The sequence below is a fragment of the Grus americana genome, chromosome 3 (genome assembly GCF_028858705.1).
Source record: "Grus americana isolate bGruAme1 chromosome 3, bGruAme1.mat, whole genome shotgun sequence".
NCBI lineage: Eukaryota > Metazoa > Chordata > Aves > Gruiformes > Gruidae > Grus > Grus americana.
Window position 1 is genome coordinate 69,976,007 of NC_072854.1, and position 25,476 is coordinate 70,001,482.

The 25,476-nt window shown below is 42.1% G+C and overlaps 1 protein-coding gene across 4 annotated transcripts in view; it reads left to right on the top strand.

The window, feature by feature from the left end:
• Nucleotides 1-712: 712 nt before the first annotated feature.
• RGS17 (regulator of G protein signaling 17) overlaps nucleotides 713-25,476 on the top strand; it is a 77,519-nt gene continuing 52,755 nt past the window's right edge. For 3 of the 4 annotated variants that reach the window (XM_054820988.1, XM_054820989.1, XM_054820990.1), the window contains exon 1: nucleotides 718-857. The gene's annotated coding sequence lies outside the window, so the exon portion shown is untranslated. Of the gene's footprint in view, nucleotides 862-25,476 lie in introns of all 4 variants that reach the window. The other variant, XM_054820991.1, reaches the window with a different exon arrangement.

Consider the following 25,476-nt stretch of genomic DNA (forward strand, 5'->3'; position numbering starts at 1 on the left):
GGCAAAACCTGGCAGGATTCAGGATTCAGAGCCAGATTTTCAGAACGTCCTGATCTTGATTCTCAACGGCAGCATGCTTCAGGTGCCCGACATCAAAAAGTTACTCAGCCACTAAATCCCTGCCTCTCGCTCGGCTGCACGGGGAGAATGAGGAGTTGGATAGGGGTTGATGCACCTACTTTTTATTTTTGTTCTATTTGAACATACCGATGTGGAGAATAGAAACAAGCAGAAGCCCCGCACTCCTGGCGTTTCACTTTTCACCACCGCGGCACATTGCTCCTGCCGTAACACGCTTCCAGGCCACAGGCTCGGACGCTGCCGCTCTGCCGCCCTGCGCGGGGCGAACCGCTGCCCCGGCCCCCGCCGTTCCCACAGCCCCCGGGACCCCCCACTCGTCCCGCCGCGCCGCCGTGCAGGGAGCCACGGCTGCCCGGGGAGCCTCCCAGGGACCTGCGTCGGAGCCCGGCCGAGCATCCCCAGGGCGGGCGGGCGAGCGAGCGCCGGTGCCGGGCCGGGCCGGGCCGCTCCGTGACTCACCCGCCGGGGCCAAGCGGGGAAACTCCGCCGCCGGTGCGAGGGCGCATGTGCGGAGGCCCCCTGCCTCCGCGCCGCTCCTCGCACCCTCCCTCCCTTTCCACCGCCCTCCCTCCCTCCCTCCCTCTCCCTCCCTCCCTCCCCTCCCTGCCTGCTGCCTGCCTGTGCGTCCGCCTGCCTGCCTGCCCGCCGCCGTCTCCCTCTCCCTGCCGGCTGGGTGCTGAAGTTGGGCGGATGGCAGCAAACCCGCTCCGCTAGGGACGAGCCGCACCAGCCCTCCCCGGGATCGCTCAGCGCCAACTGCACGCAGCCGGGCGGGGGTGGGTAAGGCGCTCCGCTTTTATTTAAGCCTGAACCGTGTTAAACGGCATCAAAATGTCTGCTTTATACTGATGCACGGAGTGGTGGGGGGAAAAAAAAAACAAACCAACAAACCGCCAACCAAACGGGGGGGGAGGAAGAGGAAGAGGAGGGAGGGAGGCGAGAGGGAGGATGGATGGATGGATGGATGGATGGAGGGCGGTGGAGTGCAACAGAAAATGCATTCACCGGGGGACCGGCTGTGTGTCAGCGTGCGTGTGTGTGTGTGTGTGTCTGTGCGTGTGTAACAGCGGGAGGCTGCGGCGCCGAGGCTGCAAGGTGGGGTGTGTGTGCGTGTGTGTGTGTGTGTGAGTGAATGTGTCTCCCTGCCCGCGATGCACAAAGGGGTGGGGAGAGGTGCTGCCGGGCTCTACCCGCGCCCTCCCCCGCCGCCCCCGCCCCCGGTTTGTGTCTGGGGTGCCGCGGGTCCGCCGGGCGATGCCGCGGGGCATCCGCCGCGCCGGGTGATGCTGCCCAGCTCGGGGAGGGGGAGGGACCGGGCCGCCCCCGGGGAAGCCGGGGGCATGCGCTGGCGATGTGACAGCCGCCAGCTCGTAGATGAGGCAGCGCTGCTCCTGCCTTTCCTCTTGACCTTCCTCTCCCTGTAACGCGGGTCTACTTGGCGGGGGGGTAGGGAGGGGAGGTATTGTAATTATTGTTATTATTATTATTGTTGTCGTTATTATTTTAATCCGAGGAGCCGGTGGAAGGTGAGGGTGAACAAACGAGTCGTTGGTCTAAGATCAAGAGTTGCTTTCCTATCCCTCCCTCCCCCCGGCACCCTTTCTCGGTTGTCCCCACCGGGTCGGGGCCGGGGAGCCCCCACCGCGCCGGCGAGGGGAGGTGGCGGGGACCCCCTTACCCCGGGGCCGCGGCCACCGGCCGCACCGCCCTCCGCGCCTCCCGAGCTGCACCCAGCCTCCCCCGCCCGCCGTACCCTGCGGCACCGCCATCCCTCTGCCCCGGCCTCCTTCCCGCCCCTCCCCTGGAAATGTCGGCGGGATGCGGGCGGGGGCGGTGGGGCGGCGGGAGGAGCAGGTGGCCGTGTGCGGCCGGCGGGGCAGGGGCTGTTCCCGGACCGGGTCCGGCCCCGGCCCCGGCGCCGAGCAGCGCGGGACAGCGCAGCGCCGGCACGGCCCCGAGCAGTGCGGGGCTTCCCCGCGCCCGGGGAAACACCAGCTGCCGCCGCTTCCCGGTGCTGCGGGGATGCTGTAATGCTGCCCGGCGCCCGAAACCCGCGGTGTGCTGCTCCTGCGGTTCTTCACCTCTCCTTGGGATGAAACCGCCCGCAATTAAGGAAGCTGAGGTTGCCTAGCTTGCTCAGCTGTCGACCCTATGTTGCACAATTTATAGCCACCTCTTCTTGTTGATTTAGAAGGAAATCTTAACCGCGCTGTCAGGCTTAGAACTGGCAGGGGTAAAATTTAGGATTTTCGGGGTTTGGTTTCTTCATTTCCGTACCGAGATTTTCACCAACGCATGTCATAGGTTTGCAGCCAGATGCTCTTGCAAAATGGATGAAATCTCAAATACTCTGCTAGGTAAATATAAGTTACATATTGTCTGGCAATAGTATTTTGGGTAACAGGTGATAAATAGCTTTCTACAAATGTAATATTCATGCATTACAAATGTGGGGAGTTCTATAATGGAAATTAATTCTTTTTCACATTAGTGGATGCCAGTGTCATCATCCTTATGTAAATCATTAGGGAATTTTCCTGTGGGACAAGCCATTCAGGCAAACAAATTATTTAACCTTTATAAAGAAACAGTGTTACACACTGTTATCACTGCTATCAAATATATTTTTTTATTTGAGTTCATACTCAGAATAAGCAAAGTTCTAATAAAAGATACATGTGCTCCACCCCAATAAGTTTACGGCCTAAGACGCAAAGGCTATGATGCACACAAGTACTTACCTCCTTAAAATCTATGAGCATTAGACACTTAAATGGGCCTTAGGTCCTTCTGACTAGCCAAAATAAGAACATAATTTGATTAAAAGCATACGATCAAAAAAATTGCTATAGTGAGTTGGACATCTAGTCCAATATCCTGGCTCTGACTATAGTCATTAGCAGAAGCTGAAGGGAGAAAAACATAAGAAACAGGATTGGTATACAGCAATCTTTCCTGGTATATCCTTTCAAGTTCCTGCAAACCGTAGTACAGGGATTTCTTAAACTGGGGTTTGTTCCCAGACCATCATATTTGATAAGCCCTTGAATTTCTCTACTCCCTTTTTTTAATCCATTTATACTTTGGTCTCAACCACATTCTGTGGCAATGAGCACCACAATTTAGTTATGATTTGTGTGAAAAAGTACTTCATTACATTTGCTATTAACCTGCTGCTTGATAATTTCATTCAGTGCTCCGTAGCTTTTGTACGTGACAAGGAGTGCACACTGTGTCTGTACAAGGTGCTAGGAGTGTCCTCTCACAGCAGAGCAGGTACAGCGCTGGCAAATCAAGTCCCTTCATTTTATCCGTCACTGAGTTGAGAGGTCTGTCTAGGGGCGTAAAGCCATATTCAGCCATCAGTCTTTATGTTGAAATCTACAGATAAGAATACTCATTCTTTTTCTTGTTATGCAACACGGACACTTGTGCACAAAGAATTGCACTGAACCCATAAACTCATTTCAAGAAGGCTACTGAAAAGCTGTTGAAAATTAACTCCCTGCACTATTGATTTGAATCAAAATCTGACTGACAGCTTGGTGAAAAATTCCCTATCCTAATCCAGTTTTCTACCTACCCTGAAAAGAAGATGAAATGTTTTATTCTCAAAATGCAATTCTTCATTTTTCAGAAGTATACTACAAACAAATGCAAGCTCCATGTCAAGTGACATATCTATGAACTCTGTACATTTGAATTAGCATCACTTCTAATTGTTCTGTGTAACATTCATTATAAGGATGTGCATATAGTTTCAAAAGTAAAGTTTAAATGTCTCATAAAATCTAACTGATTTGGAAGGAGCTGTGACATGAGTTCTTCTCCTCAAGAGTACTCCTGAGTTTGAATCATGCTTGAAAAGCACTAGTATTGATCAGATCAACATCGCAGAAAGCTTCCCTGATCTCACCGGTAGCCCTGCTTTGATTTCCTCACAACAATTGTAAAGGAATAAGAGACCAGAGAACTACAAATGCACAACCCAGATCCAAAGACCCAGAAGTTCTCACAGTTTGAAATCATCAGCAGACACAACTTGGAGCAACACAATCCACAGCAGAATGTGGACAAGTGGAGAACAGTAGAAACCCATGTGAGTTGAGAAGTCTTTCACAAAAAATAAAATACTGGCAACCTCATATGCTGTAATCCTCATCTCCCAAAAGACTAGAAGAAGAAGAGACTGAGTGGTGTCATTGTGAAGACAGGATAGGAGGGATGTCAGCCAGTCTCAGACTTAAGCCAGTCTCAAACTAAATATGAGAATGATATTCCACTTAGAATAGCATGTCTGTGTATATGTGTGCGTATGTATATATATGTGTGGCAAACCATATATATATGCATATAAACTTTCCTTCACAGAAAATACATTAGCTTGAATATATTTTACAATCCTAGCATCTTTTAAATACCACTTTCTTACTGGTATCCTTCACACACATGACTTGAAGTCTGAAAACATATGGAATACACTAGAAGTGTACTAAGTGAAACAGTATTTGCTCTTACAGAGATGTTCATCACAATTCCATTAGCTCCCTCCTGATCATGTCTCTGTGATGTCAGGTAGGGATTTATTTTGCAGTTGTACAAAGGTCTCAACTTCAGCTTTTTAAATGAAAAATACATCCTCACCATACTTGTAGTGCTTGCTCTGTGACTACGGGAGGAGTTTTCTAAGAGCAAAAAATTCATGTGCTAATTAGCTAGCATTAAAATTAGTTAAAAACTAAATCTTTCAAGAAATTTAGCATCTGTTGACCTCTTCTTTGTCCTAAGTTGTCTTAATAATGAAATAATGCAATCGAACTTTCCATACTGTTAATTAATTAAAAGCTTGTGTATAGGGTATAAAAACAAATGAATAGATTAAGTTGTAATTAAGTTTATCCATGGTTATAGCTAATGGCTGTAACTATACAGGCTGTAAGTAGGCCTGTGTGAGTAGCTTTGCTGCTGACTCCTGGGGGGCTACTGCACCCTCCGAAGGAGCTTGGCCCTTCACCTCCACACCCCTGCGGGTCTTGGCGCAGTGGGTCTGAGATAGGGGGTGCATACGCGTCTCACTCCCATCCTCCGGCAAGTTATTAACCAGTTCAGGGATCTCTTTTCTGCAAAGGTTTTGTGTCTCGACCCGCAGTCGGGTATCCGCACTCAGAAGCTTTCCCTTCGCACTGCTGCTGTCTCTAAGGTGCGCAAAGGAAGCAGCCATGCAGTGTGACTGTGGCAGGAACCGAGGGGAACGCTTAAAGCACACAAACAGATGAACTCAGGGGCTGCACTGCCCCTCCTGCCCAGCCACCGTGTAACCTGGGCCTCAGCTAGACGTTGGCCCTCCAAACCAGCGTAGGGGCTTGATTCCCTAGTGTGCTTTATCTGCTTTGCATTGCTCCGGTGATGCAAAATAGGTGTAAACTCAATTTAAATGATGGGTGTGCTTTGAATAATTTGTGCTGTTCTGGTATATTAATGAATCTGGGCTTAAATTTAAAAAAAAAAAAAAAAAGAAAAAAGAATAAAAGTAATGCAATCAAATTAAGATTGATTCTATCATATCTTCATACAAGTTTTGAGTGATAGCTTTGTCTCTAAGTTCCTTGTTTATAAAATATGAATGAAATGCTTCTTAACCTTTCATAAGATCAAAATTTTCATACATTATGTACTTTGTAAGCAAAGGACAGTAAGTTCTTAGAAATCAGTAAATTTGTAGATAGAATGTATGTGGGGGATTACAGGTAGGGAGGTAGAGTAGAAATAAAAGGTTAATAAAATCTTAAATCCTAAAGCCAAGCATTACATATTACTGTAAGACACTCAGACATTTTAAACAGTACATCTGCACTGCATAATCTTTCTCTGTGTAAAAATACTATATATCTAGCCCAGTTTCTTCAGTGAGAAAGGGAGTAAATTAGTGAGTGATGCATTAACACAGCTATGCAGCATCTGCTACCAAAGCAGCTTCACTTAAAGCAGTTTGGCTGCTCTCTCCAGTGATGCCAGCTCTGTGCTGGCTGAGAAATATGAGAGAGATCACAAGCCAGACCACTCTATATAGCCTTAACTGTATATGTACAGACTAGCAGAGAGTATACCAGAGAAATGCTGCCTTTAAAGGGAGACTGCCACTTTGTCACGGCTCCCTGCTGTAAAAGTCAATTGATTATGGCACCTTGATCTGCAATTTTAGTGAAGCGTAAGTCCAAGCAAGACTTGGTCTTGCTCTGTTTCAGGAAGGCTGAATATGGTTTGGGCTGTTTTGCTGTGTTACGTTTTGCTGTGTTGTGTTTTTCTGTGCTGTGGTACGCTGTAACGACATCTTCATTTATCAGCAACTCATGTCAGTTACAGTAAAATAATCCTATGAGATAAGGCAATTAAACCACAGGAATCATGGATGAAGGCTGTCATGGTATCCTCAGCACAGCACTTTTATGCCACTGGAGTTCAGACAGCTTGCAAATGAGAGAGCTCACAACACTGGGCACCCCAAGAGGCAACGCGTCCTAGGCACATCGCAGCCGCGGCAAGGAGCTTCAGGAAGTCCTTGTGTTTCTCACAGTACCACTGGCCAGCTAGTGTCACCATGGACACACTGATCTCCTAAAAGTCTACATTAGAGGGAAATGTATAGTAAATTTTTAATATAGTAAATTTTTATCATTTATGTAATGAGAGCAACCTTCTGAAGTAAGGAATTTCTTATCCAATCCGCCTTATCATGACAGCGTTGCAGGCGGCACACGCTCTCCGATATTCACATTGCACCAGACCTTTGGGTGGTGTAGATGCTGCTTTCTCAATGAATTGCATTGTAGGAAAATCAAGAACACTGAGTAATAACTTCCTGTACAAGGGCTTCACAAGTAGCCCTGTTTTAATGAATGTAGGTGGGAAGTGTGATCCTAATTACTGAGTATCCAAAAGGTACTTTTATTTCCAAGTCTTATTATCTTCAGAAATTACAAAGTCCTAAAATATTAATCAGATACTTCATAGCTTTCAGGATGGGTTTGGGAAGACAGGAGTGAAATGTATAAGTTATTTCTTATCATTCAGATAGAATGGTTTAAAAATAAATCCACTAATTATTTTGATGCTTAAGTCTAAACTAGTTTGTTGGAATGCAGTTGTCATATAAAAGTCTGATAATCTAACTGATATGGCTTGATATATCTGATAATCTGATAACCAGAGTATATTCGTAGCATTTTTTCACCGTTATATGTATTATATGTGTTCAAAGATTTTCATAAACTTACTGACCCTCACAATGCATAAAAAACAAAATGCTGATAATAATAATAGAGTCTCAGCTGTATAGTAAACATCATGTTGACCAAAATAGACAAGGATATTTTCAAATTCTATGCCTGATTATTTGATATGTAAAATCAAGTCATAGAGCTACCACAAAAAATCAGGTACTTGTGTGGCAAGGATTTTGAAAAGGATAGAAGGAATACCTCTACCCAGTGAATGCAGCAACTTCATAAATTATGAAGTTATGAAAGTGGCAGCTTTGAGCTGATAGCTCACGTAAGACTGGGCATTGGTAGTATACAATGATTCACTATACAGAAATCTGACTGTTCATTGGATTTGTCCTGAGCTCTCTCTGCAGAAGAACCATCACATATCTGCCTCAAAGCCTATGTCTGCACTGCAAATTGCAATGTAGGGCAGAGATACCTGACAAAGGTTGGACACTCAAAAAATTTAGTTAAAGCAACACTGAGCCCTGTGCAAGAAAATGACCTTATTTTACCTCTACTATGCCATCTTGCATCCTGCAGTATAGGCTACTCAGAAACTGAGAAATCCACTCCTGAAATTTTTCTATTTTTAAGCTAAATGGCTTCTGACAGTATTTACCATGAGATAGGTTCCATACTACTTCAACTGTTGTCTGAGCTCTTCTTAAACCTGCTTCAATTGATCAATAACCCTCTTCATCTAAAGACGTCACTACTTGTTTCAATAACAGTCACTGAAAAATACAGAAAAGTAACATGGCTTTCACATGGCTGTCTAAGATTTTGGCTTTATGTAGCCAAGGTAGCACAGCTCTTTTGGGTGCAGGATTGCACTGAGCACTTTGTTTACTTGCCATCACTCTTAGTTCTTGTTAGAGTCCCAAGTTATGTCTCCATAAAATAACAAAAGCCTGAGCTTGTGCACCAGAACTTGATCATCTACGCACTAAATCGTTAGAATGGTCCCAAACCTGGCTGGAAAGTTACCACAGTCCAGAGACCATTCTCAATAAAATGCTTGTATGAGGCTGTCCTGTTATCCAGAGCAGGCCAGTCTTATTATTTGAATATAATTAAATTGGCCATTTGGCCTGAGAGCCAGGGAGCAATCCCTGGAATTTCTTAGCTTTCCGGTACAGACACATCACATCTCTTCAGGATATAGCCTTCAGCCTCTGACTTTGTCCTGCATCCTTTCTTCTTAGACATATGATATTAAATTCAACCAAAGTAAATCCATGTTTGCTGTGATTTACTTACCAATGGATCCAGATTACCTTAAGTCAGTGATTTGTCCTCGTTAGCTTACATTGTTCCCTTGATATTCGCCTACTACAGACAATGGCATTAGTGATTTTTATGGTTCCTTCTGTTTCGTTCACAATAGAGGGGAAGGTTGTCAAGTTGTGTAAAAGAACATACTCTTGAAGGATCAAATTAGAAACACACCTGCTTAATAATTATTCTCCATTTTTTATTTCAGACCAAGATTTATCAGTTTTTAAGACATTTAATGTTTGTTATCTTGATTTTTTATCATGTTTATTCTACAATCACAATATTGCATGTACTAACAGAAGTGAACATATTTATATCGACAATATAGCCATCAACTTTAGCAATCAAATTAGAAATCTTATATAAAGTATTAATATAACTGTATCTCCTATTGATCTCATATATAGTTTTAAAATTTGTATTTAGCATAACTCAAATGGCTTTAATTATATTGAGTTCATTCAAGTCCATGTGTTTATTACTATAAATGTTCTATCAAATCTGTGGGATGAAGTGTGTGTGATTTATGTTCAATAGTCACTTCTTTTATACATAAGAGGAGAGAGAATTGTTCGAGCATATTCAGCAAGTGTAAAGTTTGGGAGAGGGGAGTGGCTCATATCTATATGTGCATGATATAATAGGAAAATTATATACCTTGTGTGACTTCACTCCTACTGAGCATTTTTCTTGGTCAGGCATATAATGCTGTGACAAATACTGTGACCTGGTTTCATACAATGTGTAAAAGCAGGTGACCTTTCCGGAACTTTTAAGAAAATAGAGAATCCAGAAAGCTCAAAACAGTAAAAGAGGAGGGGACTGTCCTTCATAATATTATTATTATCTTGAGAACCTAGACAATTTAGTAAGCACTGAGAACAAATACACAATATGTTACAAAAAGGCTGGGGTTTGGACCTAGTAAGTCTTTAAGGTAATTGTTCCATCATGCCACTTTTTCTACAAGCTGGCTTTTCAAACAACCACATCACCTCTGCATGCTGCGACACAGTAAACAGGACTGCTATTTCACAGAAAAGAAATACAGAAATATATTAATTAAGCGATTACAGGATCATACAGTAAAATAATGGCAGATGCAGATATTAAATATAAAGGGCAAAATTCAAAATTCTTGTTGATTTCAAGGGTCAAAATTTAACATTAAGAATCTTGTCTCCCTCTCCACTTGACAGCTTCCCTTTTACCAAAGTAATGCTCATACATAAAACATCAGAGAGAGCTCAAGATCCAGAAAATCTCCAGATCCAGAAAATCTCCAGGACAAAAATGGGAATTTGCAGTTGAATCAGAAGTCAGTCTTCCTATTCAAATATTCTTAGACATGCTGAAAATGACCAGAACAAAACTCATCCAATATAATTACACTGTTCCCTTGAATATGTAACCTGAATATCAATATGAAAAGTATTAGTTATGGCCATGTTACAAAAAAATATCCTCAATAAGCAAAAGAGTTCAAAAACATGAAGACTTTGGATGGTTGAGCAATGTGGCCCTACATTTCAAAAATCAGAAAGAGAAAATGGAAACATATAGCAGGTAGCATGATACCTTCTGCATATATGTCCTGATATTTAGCTCATCAGTTCTTTAAAACAAGCTGGGATTTTTGTGATCCATTAAACCATTACCTGTAGATCTGTCATCCTCATAAAATGAAGTAACTCCAATACAGGAAAGTCAGTCAAATGACACCTGTCTTTACCAAATTATGTATAAAAAAATTCTATGCACATTTCTTTTGGCTTGATTGTTAGTTTTTATAATAAAAGATCCTGTAAGGTCACAATTATAATACACAAAATTCCTTTTTTTTTACAGGTAATAACAAATGAGTCAACTCATGTCTAATTCTAGTAATGAATGCAGCATACCTTTTCTGACCCCAGATTACTCTGAATTTTAACAACACCGCATTCTTGGGCTTGATCAGAGCTTGGACTAGAGGACATGCTTTAATCAGTCTATATCAGCATATGCTTTATATATGCTTATATATATTTCTTTGTAATTTAGCCTAAGATGCTTTCAATTAATTGCCTTCTGCTTACCACAATGGCAGAACACATCTATGGGCTGTGGGATAAGTTACTACCAATCAACTCCTCCAGTAACTTTACCCTGAAGTATGCTGATGACCCAAGTAGGTGCAATGTAGTTTATTTCTTCATGAAAAGTAAGTTACTGCATGTCTGTCATGGTTTGACCCAGCTGGCAGCTAAAACAACCGCAGTCACCTCCCTAGCAGGATGGGGGAGAGAATCGGAAAGGAAAAGTAAAACTCACGGACTGAGACACAGACAGTTTAAGAGGTAAAGCAAAGGCCGAGCACAGAAGCAAAGCAAACCAAGGAATTCATTCCCCACTGCCCATGGGCAGGCAGGTGTTCAGCCATCTCCAGGACAGCAGGGCTCCATCACGCGTAACGGTGACTTGGGAAGACAAACATCTTCACTCCAAATATCCTCCTCTTCCTTCTTCTTCTCCCAGCTTTATATGCTGAGCATGATGTCATATGCTATGGAATATCCCTTTGGTCAGTTGGGGTCAGCTGTCCTGGCTGTGTCCCCTCCCAACTCCTTGTGCACCCCCAGCCTCCTCACTGGTGGGGTGGGGTGAGAAGCAGCAAAGGCCTTGGCTCTGTGTGAGCACTGCTCAGCAGTAACGAAAACATCTCTGTGTTATCAACACTGTTTTCAGCACAAATCCAAAACATAGACCCATACCAGCTAATATGAAAAAAATTAACTCTATCCTAGCCAAAACCAGCACAATGTCCCTTTAAAGATGGAGGGAAAGGTCTCTTTGAATTCAAGTATATATGGTCTTAGAGAACTTTAATGTAAGAAAACTAAATTTGTCTGAAAGTGTAATTTATTGCAGACCCAGCTGTAGCTGGGATTCAGTTGGTTTAAGGTTCATAGGGGCTTTAAGACTCCAAATAATTGAATTGCTATTAAAGTATAAGGCATTTGAATGGACTTCTATGGCAGAAACTATTCTTATTTGCAATGCTAGCCATCGGTCATATTTCAAACATGTGATTGCAAGGCTCTATTTAGGCTCTGTTAAGTAGAAACTGTTCTGCTGGACAGTGAGATCATATGCGACAAGGGGACTGGAAGCCAGAGACACCTTGACTTTGCACCCTGTGCTGTGAGATACTATCTGGAATCACCTAAAGACGGTATTTGATTTTATTTTTAAACCAAGTTGAGTACTATTCATAGAGCAGACTTCCTTTTTTTTTTTTTTTTCCCCCTCTTTGTTAAACCCCAAGCTATGTAGGTGAGAGACTGTTTTAAATTGTGCTACAGTCCTATCCTCTGAGGTACAGAGTGTATCCAGCAGAGTGCCAAGCAAATCAACTGCTATCGAACCAGGCTGGCAGCATGTGCGCAGCAGCGCTCTGGATTAGACTGCTTTTCATTAGTTTGGCCAATTCCAGCAGGTGGCTTAGTAGTGGCTTTAGGAACATTGGAAAATAAGAACAGAGACTTGGAGGGACACCCTGGCTAATTGCATCCCAACCTCCAGCTGTTTCCAGCAACCAGTTCTTACCTTTCCTTCCTTTTCTGGATCAAGTTAATATTAAAAGCAGGAAGGGGTTTTTTTTTACATCTTCTTACTCAAAGGCTGTTCCAGAGCTCCTATTGAAAACCTTTTTCTCATTCCCAGCCACATCTTTTCAAAGACAGCTTATTCCACATTTGTTCTTGTGCAATCATGCATATTAAATTGGTCTCACTCCCTTCCATTTGTCCACCTGACACACTGATCTCCCTCCCCTTTAAATATTTGTCCCAGTAATGCTCTTTAGATCAAACGGACCTCAGAAGATGAAGAGAACCCTCAGAATACAAAATCTTTTTATCTTGTGAAGAAAGGGGGCTCAAATGCCGTGGCAGCAGCACTCCTTCCAATCACAGAACCCCCCCTTTAGCCCTTTCCTCCATAACTTCATCTGTGGAGCTCCCTGGAGTAGGAATGCAGGAGGCTGTGTGACTACTGCATAATCATCCTCTCACTCCTATTTATGTAAAGGGATCCCTTGCTAGGGAGTATTCCAGGTGCAGCTAACACCTAAAGAAATCTTAGAAGTGTGCTGCTTGAGTTCTGTGCCACACTGTGATCCTTACTGTGAATAGCAGCAGCAAAACACATGAGATCATGTGTGTAAGAAAAGACTCACCTACATAAACTTGGGGGAGGAGGTTGGCTGAAACTGTCTTTTCTTTTTTTTTTCTCTGTCACCAAAATACATATCCATGTTGATCTGGATACAAGAAAGCTTCAGTATCAGTATAATTTCTCTTCTCCGACAAAATGTCTGTTTCAGGAAGCTCTTCTCTAAGTTACTTGTAAGTGTTTCTTAATTTTGGCATCTTGTAGGACTAGATAAATAAACAAAATATTAATGTAGACACTTAGATATTAGTCTAGAACAGCATTCCAGAAATAACAACTGTGTGATGCAAATGCTTGGGTTCACCTACATGAGATTGCACAGGACAAACAAAAATGGCATCACTTTGATTTGTTGCTGCATGAGTCACCTTCAAAAGAAAAGTCAAATCTCAAAAGAAAAGTCAAATCACGAGAGAAAATTAAACATTTGTCAAGGAAATGAAGAATCTGGGCTACTAGGATGAATTGGCTGATGATTATTCTTAGAGTTCAGTTCTGTTATAAACTAGGTTTTGTTGATCTACTTGCAGACTTGAATGGAAACAGACCATGCTGCTTTATGAGGGCTTCAAACTCGCATCTGAAGGGTTGTCTTTACACCCAATAAGAGGTTTGAACCGACAATAAGCATGGCATATCCTTTATTCTGCTTGCTATGATCCTACCTGTTACTATGTACCAAGAAAAACACTCAGCCCTATCTCAGGTCAGGGACCTCACAAGGAAACAAAATTTGGGTGTGCCCAAACTTACGGTGGCTGAACAATGACCAAACATCTGATGTGATCAGCAGGCAGCTATTCCCCCCCCAAGAAAAAAAGATGCAATTATAGCATGACCTCAATTTATTTTTTATATTTAAAAGAAGTTGTATTGTTCAAACAAACAGAAAGCCATTCAGAAACCATCTAAATTTGGCTTCCAGACTGTTTCAGATTTTGAATGCCTTGTCACTGCTTCTGAGTGATGTATAATGGAAATATAAAGGTCAGTGCTATTAGCACATTGAAAACACTTCCATCCACATCTCCTTCCTAAGATGTTGCATGGGTGACATACCAGCGGGCAACATGTGTCACGAGTATTATCTACGTGTGTCAGAAAACAGTCCCCTGATCAGAAAAAACAGCTACCCTGAGGATGTAGCTGTGCATACACTATTTGTTAAAGGCCAGTCTGGAGCTCAAACACCCCCAACAAACATGTGGGGACAACACTGAGTTGCCCAAGTGATAAGCACTTATCTTTTCAGTGTCCAGTGGATGGTTACTCCATCAGGCACTCCACATCCCACCCAAGCCTGAGTGCCGGAGCCTCCCTGGTCCTGCAGCTGTCTTGATGCCACACACAGGCACAAGAAATCTTGTCATCTTGTTCACAAGACAGCAACGTGGATGGACCATGGGAACTTGCCATGCTTACAGCTGGCAGGGAGCTGTGGGTTTTGTCCCCTTGTAAGCAAAGCTTCTCAAAGGCAGACAGAAAATTTCCACAGCACATGGTTTTTCTTGATAGGACTCTAAACTAATCTGCAACTCCCCAAAATCAAAATTTCAGGTGTGGATTTAGACAGAATATTATTGGGAAGAATATTTTACCTTTGTCAGTCTTTCTCCAGAAGCCATCGGTCATAGCACAATTATAGCAATAAGGCTGCAATTTAGGGTGAAGCCAGAGAATGATAATTCAAGTTTGGAGACATTTAGATTGTCTTCAAGAAGTATCTATAACTTTTTCCAGAATATTAATGAGAATGGGAAGGTTAGAAGTAGATCCGCAGTGATCTAGAGGGTCAGCGGCCGGGGATGCTTTCTGACGGTAAGAGCAGACATATACTTTCTTAAGTGCTTGGTGCTACTGCATCCTGAAAGATGCAATAAAAAATATTCACCACAAAATCATAGAATGGCAGGGGTTGGAAGGGACCTCAAGAGATCATCTAGTCCAACCCCTGCACCCTGTAGGTGCACCTACAGCAGGTTGCACAGGATCGTGTCCAGGTGGGTTTTGAATATCTCCAGAGAAGGAGACTCCACAACCTCTCCAGGCAGCCTGTTCCAGTGCTCGGTCACCCTCACAGTGAAGAAGTTTTTCCTTGTGTTCAGATGGAACTTCCTGTGTTCCAGTTTGTGCCCGTTGCCCCTTGTCCTGTCACTGGGCACCACTGAAAAGAGCCTGGCCCCATCCTCTAGACACCCACCCTTTAGACATTTATAAGTGTTGATGAGATCCCCTCTCAGTCTTCTCTTCTCCAGGCTAAGCAGACCCAGCTCTCTCAGCCTTTCCTCATACGAGAGATGCTCCAGTCCCCTCATCATCTTTGTAGCGCTCCGCTGGACTCTCTCCAGTAGTTCCCTGTCTGTCTTGCGCTGGGGAGCCCAGAACTGGACACAGCACTCCAGATGTGGCCTCACCAGGGCAGAGTAGAGGGGGAGGATAACCTCCCTCGACCTGCTGGCCGCGCTCTTCTTAATGCACCCCAGGATACCATTGGCCTTCTTGGCCATGAGGGCACATTGCTGGCTTATGGAGAGCTTGTTGTCCGCCAGGACTCCCAAGTCCTCTGCAGCACTGGTTCCCAGCAGGTCAACCCCTAACCTGTACTGGTGCATGGGGTTATTCCTCCCTAGGTGCAGAACCCTACACACTTGCCTTTGTTGAACTTCATTTTGTTCCTCTCCACCCAACTCTCTAGCCTGTACAGGTCTTGCTGAATGGCAGCGCAGCCTTCTGGTCTATCAGCCCCTCCTCCCAGTGAGGAGTATCATAGTACAAAAGTGTCATAGTACTTGCCCGCAGGTCTATCCCAGTGAGGAAACATGTTAGTCCAAGTCAGCAATTGCAAGGCAAAACTCCTTCCTACATTTCCACACAATGGAACGATGAACATGAACACAGGCCTCCACCCTGGCAGAAAAATCTGCAAAATCTTACTTTGTGACCAAACATGCAGGCAGTTCAATTTAATTCTGACTAGTTCTTTCCACAAAACTACAAAAAATTTCCCTGCAGGAGGAAGTGCTTGAGTCAGCTCCACAGAGAACAGAAGTTTATCCTATTCACAAAGTGGGATGAATCTTCTATTGAGATGCTAAATATTGTTTCATTGCCTTCCATACAGCCCTTCCATAAGATTTAAAGAATTTTTTATGCCACATTTATATTCATTGTGAGCCTTTTGCCCCTGGCTCTCCAGCTGTTTCCCTGCTTACATCCTGAGGCAAGAACTGCTGAACTTGAGCAGGAAAACTGAATTATTGACAGGGATGGTCTACAGAAAATTTTAGAGAGTGTGTACACCTGAGAACTGGCTATCCAGATCTTCCAGGAAAAGGAACAAATCTGCAAAAAGCAGAAGTAATAACCAGCACAGACTGAGAGAACACAGAAATGTTAAAAGGACATTTAAAGTGTGAAAGGGCAACAAACAGGCACACTAGACCTTGAGATTGTAATGGTAGATAGCAATGAAGGGTCCTGAAGTAAGAACAGGAGTCCGGATGCTAGTTAGTGAAGAAAAAAGGAAATTAGTGAAGGAAAGGTGAATTAAATGGCTACTGTGATACAATCTTGGAAGTACAGAATAGGAGAGTAGGACGCTGAAAAGTAAAGGTCAGGGAGCAGAAGGAGGCTTTTTTGCTATGGAAATGGGAATCAGAGAGGGATTTTAGAGCTCAGAAAAATGAACAACAGTATTTTGCAATAGATGAGATGATAAATGAAGGAGAGAGGAGTCGATGGTGACTGAAGTTTAAAAGGTTGGGAACAAAGTGATTTGAAAGATTATGGCACAGTGCAGAGAGGAAAATTTGGAGAGGAGATAAAAACATTTTCTCTCTATCCAATGAATTTAAATTGCCAGTGCAACATCAAGGAGGAGAAAGCCATTCACTGGTTGGTGAGAGGCTGAAAAGAGCAAGGTCTTACCAACAGTAAACTGACTACATGGGTGCCACTGTAGACTTAAGGCAGTAGGGGAACATGTTGTGGAAAAAAGAAATCCAGCATCAAAAAGCTAGAAAAAGAAGCAGGAGATGCTGAAGAATTTTACAGTAAGGACTGAGGGAAATGGGAGAAATGTATTACAGTCACTTTTTAAAATAAAACCTGATTTCTAATAGCTTTTGATTATTAGATGTTTGTAGCATCTGAGGAATTTAGTCTTTATAAGGAGATGTTTGTTCAGCCTGAATATTAAGATATTGTTCAAGCCCTGCTTTAAAAAAAATTAAAAATTAAATAATTCCTTTATGTGCAATAAATAATGACACATCGACAACAACAACAAAAAAATAACAGAAAAACCAGGCCCAGTTTTCCTTTGCTATCTGCAACTAGAATTTCCTCCTGAGGAACTCAAAACTATGTGCCATTCAACTAAATTTCCTTGATCTGGAGATAACAGGAGATCAGAACTAACAATTAGATAACACTTCTATTCCCTCTCCTCCTTTCTGATTCTACCCCACACTCAAATAAATTATGATACCTCTGGCTAAGTAAGAGCAGACAACCTTCTTGAATAGAAAAGAAATCAACTTTTCCAAAGCTGTGCTTTCTTTGGTTCTGGAGATCTGCACATGAAGAGAAATAAGGCAAACAGCTTTTGATAGCAATAAAAGCTCATGACATTCCTAGATTTGCTTTACATGGCAAATCTACTGTAAGCCTTTCTTATCCACAGCATGCTTTCTATTACAGGATGAAGGTACTAAGGAAAAAGGTACTAATGAGCCAATTGCAAGTCTCCCAAAGATTTTATTGCTGTTAGAGATAATTCAAAATTTCATTGTATCCTGATCAATACCTTTAACATTTAAAAACTTTGATTTTTTGTTTGTTTTTAAAAAAGCCATTTTCCACCATCCAAAAATTCCCTAATGTTATTTTTCATCAATTCTGTTTATGGAAGATGCATAAATGTTACAGTAGCATAGTTATTGGCAACGGTGGTGTCCTGATTACCAACCCTCTGGTAAACAGAATGTGGCCATTTCAGTAATGTCTGAATATACATTCTGGGATCAAATCTAAGATCTCCGTATTCTTAGGGATAGAGGCCTTACTAATTGTCATTCTTTTTTAGGACAACATACTTTTTAGGCAGAAGAGAAACAAAAAAATGTAATTAAAATATTTCACTTAATTTAAACATTTCCTACAGCCCCATTTTACATGCAGCCTTCCACGATGAGGTATTTGTGCATAAGTTGAACTGGCCTAGCACAGAGACAGGCAAGGAAGAGTTTATCTTCTTTACTGAAGCTGGGATGGCAGTAGCTGCTGTATGCACCTTGGCCCCAATCTGCTACAGAGATTGGGCATCCAGACTAGGACTTTGTTGGTTTTCAGTCCTCTCTATCTAAGAACCCACAATATCCCGTTCCCCTCACACTCTTAGGTACCCAGTTTTCCCCGGTCAAGTGACTTGAGTACCTATTGCTCTCATGCTTGAAACTGCTCCCAGCTAACTTAAGTCCCAACCAGCTCTCATCAGGACATGTTTTCTGCCTGAGATCCCAGAGGAGCTCGGTCCTGGAGACATTCTGAGAGTGTGCTTCGCATTTCCTAAAAGAACTGCACTTATCACAAGACACAAAACACAAATGGACTGTCATTCCAAAACACAGCCAGGGAAGGAGGCTGGTCAGAAGTAAGTTTTGTGATTGTTTCCTTCCTCCTGTCCTCACCAAAACTGTTGCCATTTTCTCCATTTTTCTTCCATAAAATAAAGCAGAAAGGACAGCTCTGGCCAAGATGTGATACACCTGGGTTCATCCCATGTGAATCTGAGAGAGTTCAGACTTTCCCTTCCCCATTGCAAGAAGCCTGCCCTAATCACCAGTTTTGTGTCCTGAAGATACACAAAGGGAGAAAGCTCTCTGCTCTTCCTGTTGACACTGTGCTGCTTTGCAAAAAACCCCACTGAAACCCCATGAAACAATTAAAGAGTAATTAGCCAGAGAGGCAGCAAAGTACCCACCATTACAATGTTCACCTGGGAGCCAGAACACCTTGGTTTGTGCCCTATTCTAAGCACAAAAGAGCATGGGAGCCACATTATTTAATCTTTGCAATATTGAATAAAAACAAGAAAACACATCCACCGTTTCCTTTTTCAAAGCATCCTAGTCCTTAATGTGTTTTTAAAAAGGATGACTCATCTAGGAGAGGGCCATGACTGCAAATCTCAATCATTCTGCAGTTCAGATTGGGTTTCTCAGTCCCGGGAAGTGACAGGGTAAAGCACTGTCTTGGTCACTAGCCCTCCACTCCTGGTTGTGCAGCAGGTTAAGGCAGTCTAAGCCAGAACTGCTGCTCCTGTCTCCGTGCCACTCATAGGCAACAAGAGTGAATCAGTTCAGAGAGTTAATCCATCTGACAGCTAATCATTTGTTTCTACAGAGTTAGTTGATTTGGGTTACCAGAAATCAGGAGTTGAAGGACCGATGTCTTGGCCATAAGTTGACCACAGCTGCCAAGGAGCCTCATACTTGGGATGCTGCCTTTGGGAATTCATTCTGAGGTATCTCATCCTGTCCAGGTATTGCAGATGCCCAAGTACTTTATTCAAGGCTGTTCCCTTCTAGGAGGCAAAATCCCAAACAACCCTCTAAAAGCAAATGACTCATTGCCTCTTTGTAGCCAGAGTTGTCTGGTCTGGTACCTGCAAGCCAGCTGAGCAAGGCCAGCTCTGAGGAACCCAGAGCTCCCCACAATGCACTAGAAGCTGAAGAGCATCAGGCTGGCTTTCTCATTTCTTCATCTTGGGTGTTAGTGCCCATGTGAACCATGTGATTTTTTTCTTCTGGTATTTTAGTTTTATGGGGCTCCAGTTTTAACTTTTGGGGTTATGCTCGTGTTTAATATTTTTTGTTATCTTAAAAGAAATATGACAATACGCAGTAGGACTAACATGTAACAAATAACTGAATCAAAAGCTAAAAAAGGAGGTTTAACTTATGAACTGTTGTTCAAACTGAGGGAAAAATGTAATTAGGGAGCACATGAAAACCAGCAAAGTCTGGGTGCCTACCTGGGACAAACTAAACCTACAGTAAATGTTACATGCAACAAATAACCTAACAAGTTCTTTTCAAAGATCTGCAATTATTATTAAGTGGATGTTCAACCCGACTGGACATCCAGAAGGTATTGCACAGAAGCTCTGCAGCTATGTGGTTATCCTAAACCCGTAACTAGCAAATTCTTTTCTCATCTATCCTATACTTTCTCTCTTTTCTATTTTCTATTTATACTGTAATCAAGTCTCCTGAAACTTCATCTGGGTGAAGATACTCACCAAACCTGGATGGAGAGTACACAGAAGGCAGACCTTTTCCAAGCATTTCTTCTGATACAGCATTTGGTCTGGGCACAGATGATCTCTTCTGGGAGTTGTGTCTGACAATTCTGAAATTGCTGCTTTCTGAAAAGAGACCATTTGTTTTTAATCTTTCAAATGCCATGGGGACATCAAACAAGACTGTAAGGAAATTACTTCCTGGGGTCAGGACCCATGCTGATGGAGGCAGAATGTAGATGGATTTAGGAAATGCCACTTAATGTTTCTGAATTATCCATCAGTCCTTGCTCCAGAGACCCATGGAAGAGACAAGAGGCTGTATGTTCCCCAAGTCCATGAAATTATTAGTATGACAAGAGTCATGTATGGGAGATGAAAGCTGTTGTTTAAAACTGATCGCGGGACTGAAACACATAATGTACACCGCCTTTGGTAATTCTAGACAGGGCTCCCTTAATGCAGACAGGTCCACTATCGTGGCCCCACACAATAGCTTAGAGAAATGCAAACAGCAAATTTTTACGAGTTAAAGTTTTTCTCTGGTTATCTAAATTTCTTATGTATCTCTCATTATCATCTTCTCCAAGGCCTCAGAATCTTAAAAATCTATGTCTCAAGTCCAAGTTCAACTTTTTGACTGTCTAGTCAAAAAGAAAATACTCCTTTCTGCTCATCCAATAGTCAATCACTTGCTCTTCCACCTGGATTTAGGAAGCGAGGTTTAAGTTCGCGATGAGCAGAAAAGGGACTTACACCTGCATCTCTTGCATCCCCTAGCTTGGTATCTACTAACAATTACATCACTTTTGATGCAACCTATGAACAAGTGAAAAGTTGAGTCACTCAATTCAAAACTGGAAAGATTTTAAAATCATAGATATGTTTCATGAAGTGGAAAAAATATTTTGTAGGTGAATAACTGAAATACATCATTTCACAACCTGTAGAGTCCAACTCCTATTGAAAGAAGTAACTTACTAAAAGACAATAAACAACAATTTAGTCAGGCTTCTTAAATTTTAGGATAGCCCTCAGCTACTGGATCATCTTTCCTCTCCAGTTTGTTGACTGCCTCTGATCAATGGGGTATGGTGCCTGACTTGGGCACAAGTGGAACTTCCTTTATTAACTATTTATTAAAGTTGTGGTGAATGGCTGTTGCAGAAAGGTTAAAGCTTATGTTCTTTAGTGGAATCTGAACACTTACTTTTAAAATGCCTCTGGCTCATCTGCTGAAACTCTGCCAGATGTGAATCATAGCAGGATTGCCTGCTGCCTTCTGTGTAGAGTGGGACACACTGAGAAAGTGTCCTCATCTCCATCACCAGATTTTCTAATTAGTTAAAGTAAACATTACCTCTGCATTGCTGTTTTTTCCTGAAAGGAATGTCTTGCTTATACAATGTCAGATTTTAGGATATGAGAGAGCAGTGAAGATGAACACTGAAAGACAAATCAAATAAAGAATCGGTATGGTCTGTTAGGGGAATACACGGACTTACTGTAAGGGAACACTGTTAAAACCAAAGTGCAATAAAAGAGAGGTTTTTATGCTAAATTAAACTTCAATTATCAGGATTTCACCTGGAGCACAGAACTCATTTCTTCAGTTAAAAAGCATGCAGGTATCTTTCTGTGAGACTAACAGAGTGACCAACTTTTTTTAAGTTTTCACCATGAAAGTGACCCAAATGCACAGAAACAGGAATAAATGAATAAATGGGGAAGCAACATTTCTATTCATTGCTGCAATAACCTAGATGGAAAAGGACGCACCATTAAAAGAGAGAGTGATAAAAGCATAACACTAGACGGCTAAGTTTGCCTTCTACTTTGCTATAAAAGCTAGGGATCATCAGGCTGAGTGTTCTGAAAGCTTCTCCATTCAGCAAGACTGAAAAAAACCCAATTCCTACACTTTGTTATGAGTCAAGCCAGCAAGATGTTTTTAATGGGCTTTCAGGCTTGATTTTGGAAGTATCAAAGCGTCACTTATGGTAAAACTAGAACAAATAATAGTATCTGTCTTGAATATAGCCATCTCAGCCCCATTACACCATAGCAATGCCATTAGAAGCAAACCAGTTTTCCTGTCTTGTCTGTCTATTAAGTTATCTTCCAAAGTGATAGCATTCTTACCAGGAAAATTTGCCAAGCGTGTCTAAAGAATGATTAACTGTTTATATATTACTTCAATTTCTCCATCTATTGCAGTTTCTGATTTCCTTTGGCTTATGTTTTGAGTATCACATCAAAAAAGTAATTTATTGCCTCCATTTGATAAAAATAGCCTCTGTATCTGAAGGAGGATCATGTTTAGTTTGCATCTAGGCTAGTATAATGGTAGTTGGGAGATTATGGCTTAGTTACTCCAGATTTAGAGAAATTCAGCTTTTCAAGAAGCTATGGTATGTGAGGTTGGTTGCTGGATTTGGGGTTGGGTTTTTGGTATTGGGTTTTTTTTTTAAACATTGTACTGCTCCCTTTCCCAAAGCAAGCATACCAAAGTAACCTATGTAAACTGCAAGTGTGCTCACAGGGTGGTTAATGCCAGCTGTCACTGAAGAAAATGTTTGAGCAAGCAGCAGTGTATTCCATGTAGCACGGGATGGAAAACTTTGAATCTCATTCATATCATTTTGGTGACAGAATCTGACTTGGCGCTGAAGACCAAAGTATTATTCTCTTGACTGCAGCTTAGCCTCCGTAAACTCACTTGAGCTAATGGGACTTTAAGAGCAAAGCTACTAGAAAGGCATAGCTGCAGCAGGAAACCAGACAGATTATTCCTGAAATCTGAGGTCAGTCTGTTAAAACTACATGGACTCTGCACCTCACTGACTCCAATCGCAGCTTCCTGACATGATGATAGAGCATAAACCATCTTTCTTTTTGCCAAGTGGCTATGAATTGCCGCTAGAGCCCTACAGTAGGTATCTGTGCGTCTGAAGCATAAGCACTCACTGAGTAACAGTGAAACAGTGCAAGAGAGAATGGAGCACAAAGGGAGCAGAAAAGGCTGAGACAGCTGTCAGAACTGCTTTTGTAAAGGAAAACAAGGTGAGCACCTGCAAACTCCTGCATCGTGGCATATGTCATCCTCTTGGGCAGGGAGTAAACTGTCCTCTGCATTTGCCCAGGACTAATCCTGACTCGTTGAGGAAACACAGCGTATCCAAGCTATCGCTTGGCTTTTAATAGTAAATAGTCACTTTGCTTCTGCTTGTTCTACAGCAATTTGACATCTCAGTTCTCAGTATCAAGCTTCTTGACTATCAGGCAAATAAGGCAAAAATCTGAGTCCTATACCATTCCCTCATTCTTCATAGGAGTGAAAAGCACAAGGGCTATCCATTCTGTATGAAGAACTTTGACCCTCATTCCTCCCATCATGAAAAGAGGAAAAAACCCCAAAGAAACAAAATGTATCCCTTTAACTGTATCTAATATGAAATGTATACAATTCTAACTGGGGGATTCAAGAAAACTTTGTGCTCTAAATGCTCACTCAGTGTTTTCCTGTATAAGTCTGCAAAAAATCCCCCCAAACCCTTATGGCACTTGCTTTTATGTTTATGTGACCAGTTATAGGAAACCAAAACTCATCTTCCTTTCAGGGTTATTTGGGAACCTGATTCATCTCTCAGGCACTTGGAGGCTGATGGAAATTCTATGCAAGTGCATAAAGCTGCTTTCTTACCAAACAAACTGTGGCTTTACAATAGCTAAAATGGAGTTAAACCAGAAATACGTCTAGGCAGCTTTATTGGGTCACTGGTTAGAATGATTACTCTTTGATGTACACTACAGCTGCTCTTTAAATTATGCCTTTTCTCCAACAGTGTATGTAAAACTTACTGCTCATTATTCACTTTCGTGTTTTAAAATACCAGTTTATGTAGCTGTTCCAGTGTAAGAGTAAAGGGACGATAAATGGTGACTAATAATTCCTAGATATATTTATGAATCAACACCCCTAGAAAGCAGCTATGCAAATAATAGATACCTGTCTTGTGAAGGAAGTAACAGGGAAATTTCTTAATCTTTGAAGCAGAACTTTTCAGTCAGCAGTCACTGTGTATCACTCCGTTTTGCATCCATGACCCATTCAGTTGTGCTGTCCAAACAGGAAACCTTCCAGACAGTTCATGTGCTGAGGTGCAGTCGGGACTAAATACCTTACTGTAATATTCAGTAAACTCTCTGTAGGCACGGGCAGGAGTAATTATATGACAACTTATTGTTCTCACATGTAAGATCTCTTTTTGCACAGGTTTACCTTAAACCTCAGATATTATAATATTATAATTCTCTGCATACTCTAATTATTTGACACTACTTGACTGAGCAAAGCTCTAGCTTTTCTTTTAGATATTAGGAAGAAATTCTTTGCTGTTAGAGTGATGAGGCACTGGAACAGGTTGCCCAGAGAGGCTGGGGATGCCCCATCCCTGGAAGTGTTCAAGGCCAGGTTGGATGGGGCTTTGGGCAACCTGGTCTAGTGGAGGGTGTCCCTGCCCATGGCAGGGGGTTGGAACTAGATGGTCTTTGAGGTTCCTTCCAACCCAAACCATTCCATGATTCTATGATTCATTACGCCCAGAGGACCCCATTCCTTCAGTTCAATCATCTACTTGTCTACTGGTGCACTCAAAAGGGGATGAGCTAATTAGGAAAGGCAGCCTAGATGGCTGTAACAGAAGAGATTAAATTGTCAAAATTTCTAGATATTCTTTTTTTCTTCTCGTTGTCAGATACTTAGAATAACCAAGTTGCTTCTAGCTACTATATTTGCTTCAGAGAAAAAGAATATAACCCAGTGCCTTTGTATGTACTATTTGCCATTCAAGTATAATTGTTTTATTAGGCGGAAAAGCTTTGACAACCTAAAAAGCTTTTGTTAGTATTTATTTTAAGTTAAATACATAACTTGCTATGAGGGAACACTGTTTTCTGTGGTAAAATAACCAGGTATACCCTACTGAATCAGTAGCAATCAGTTAATTAGAGCCAAATTTAAGGTATTTGTTCAGATAATAAAAAGCAAGCAAACATGGTTTGGGTACAGGAAGAACTCTCAATGTATTCTCTAAATATTGGTTAGTTTTTTTCCCAACCAACTATTTACAAATTCTATAACTTGAGCTCTGATTTCTCCTCTGAATTGTTTTCCCATTTTTAGTCATACCACAGCAGTTTTCCCTATTCATGTGGAAGCACTCAGGGTTTTTTTCTGCACAACTGCTTGAAAACAAGATAAATTGGATTCCAGAGGAGAATACAACTTTAAAATTTAGAAAATTAGCGGTTTATAGGCAAGTGGGAAAT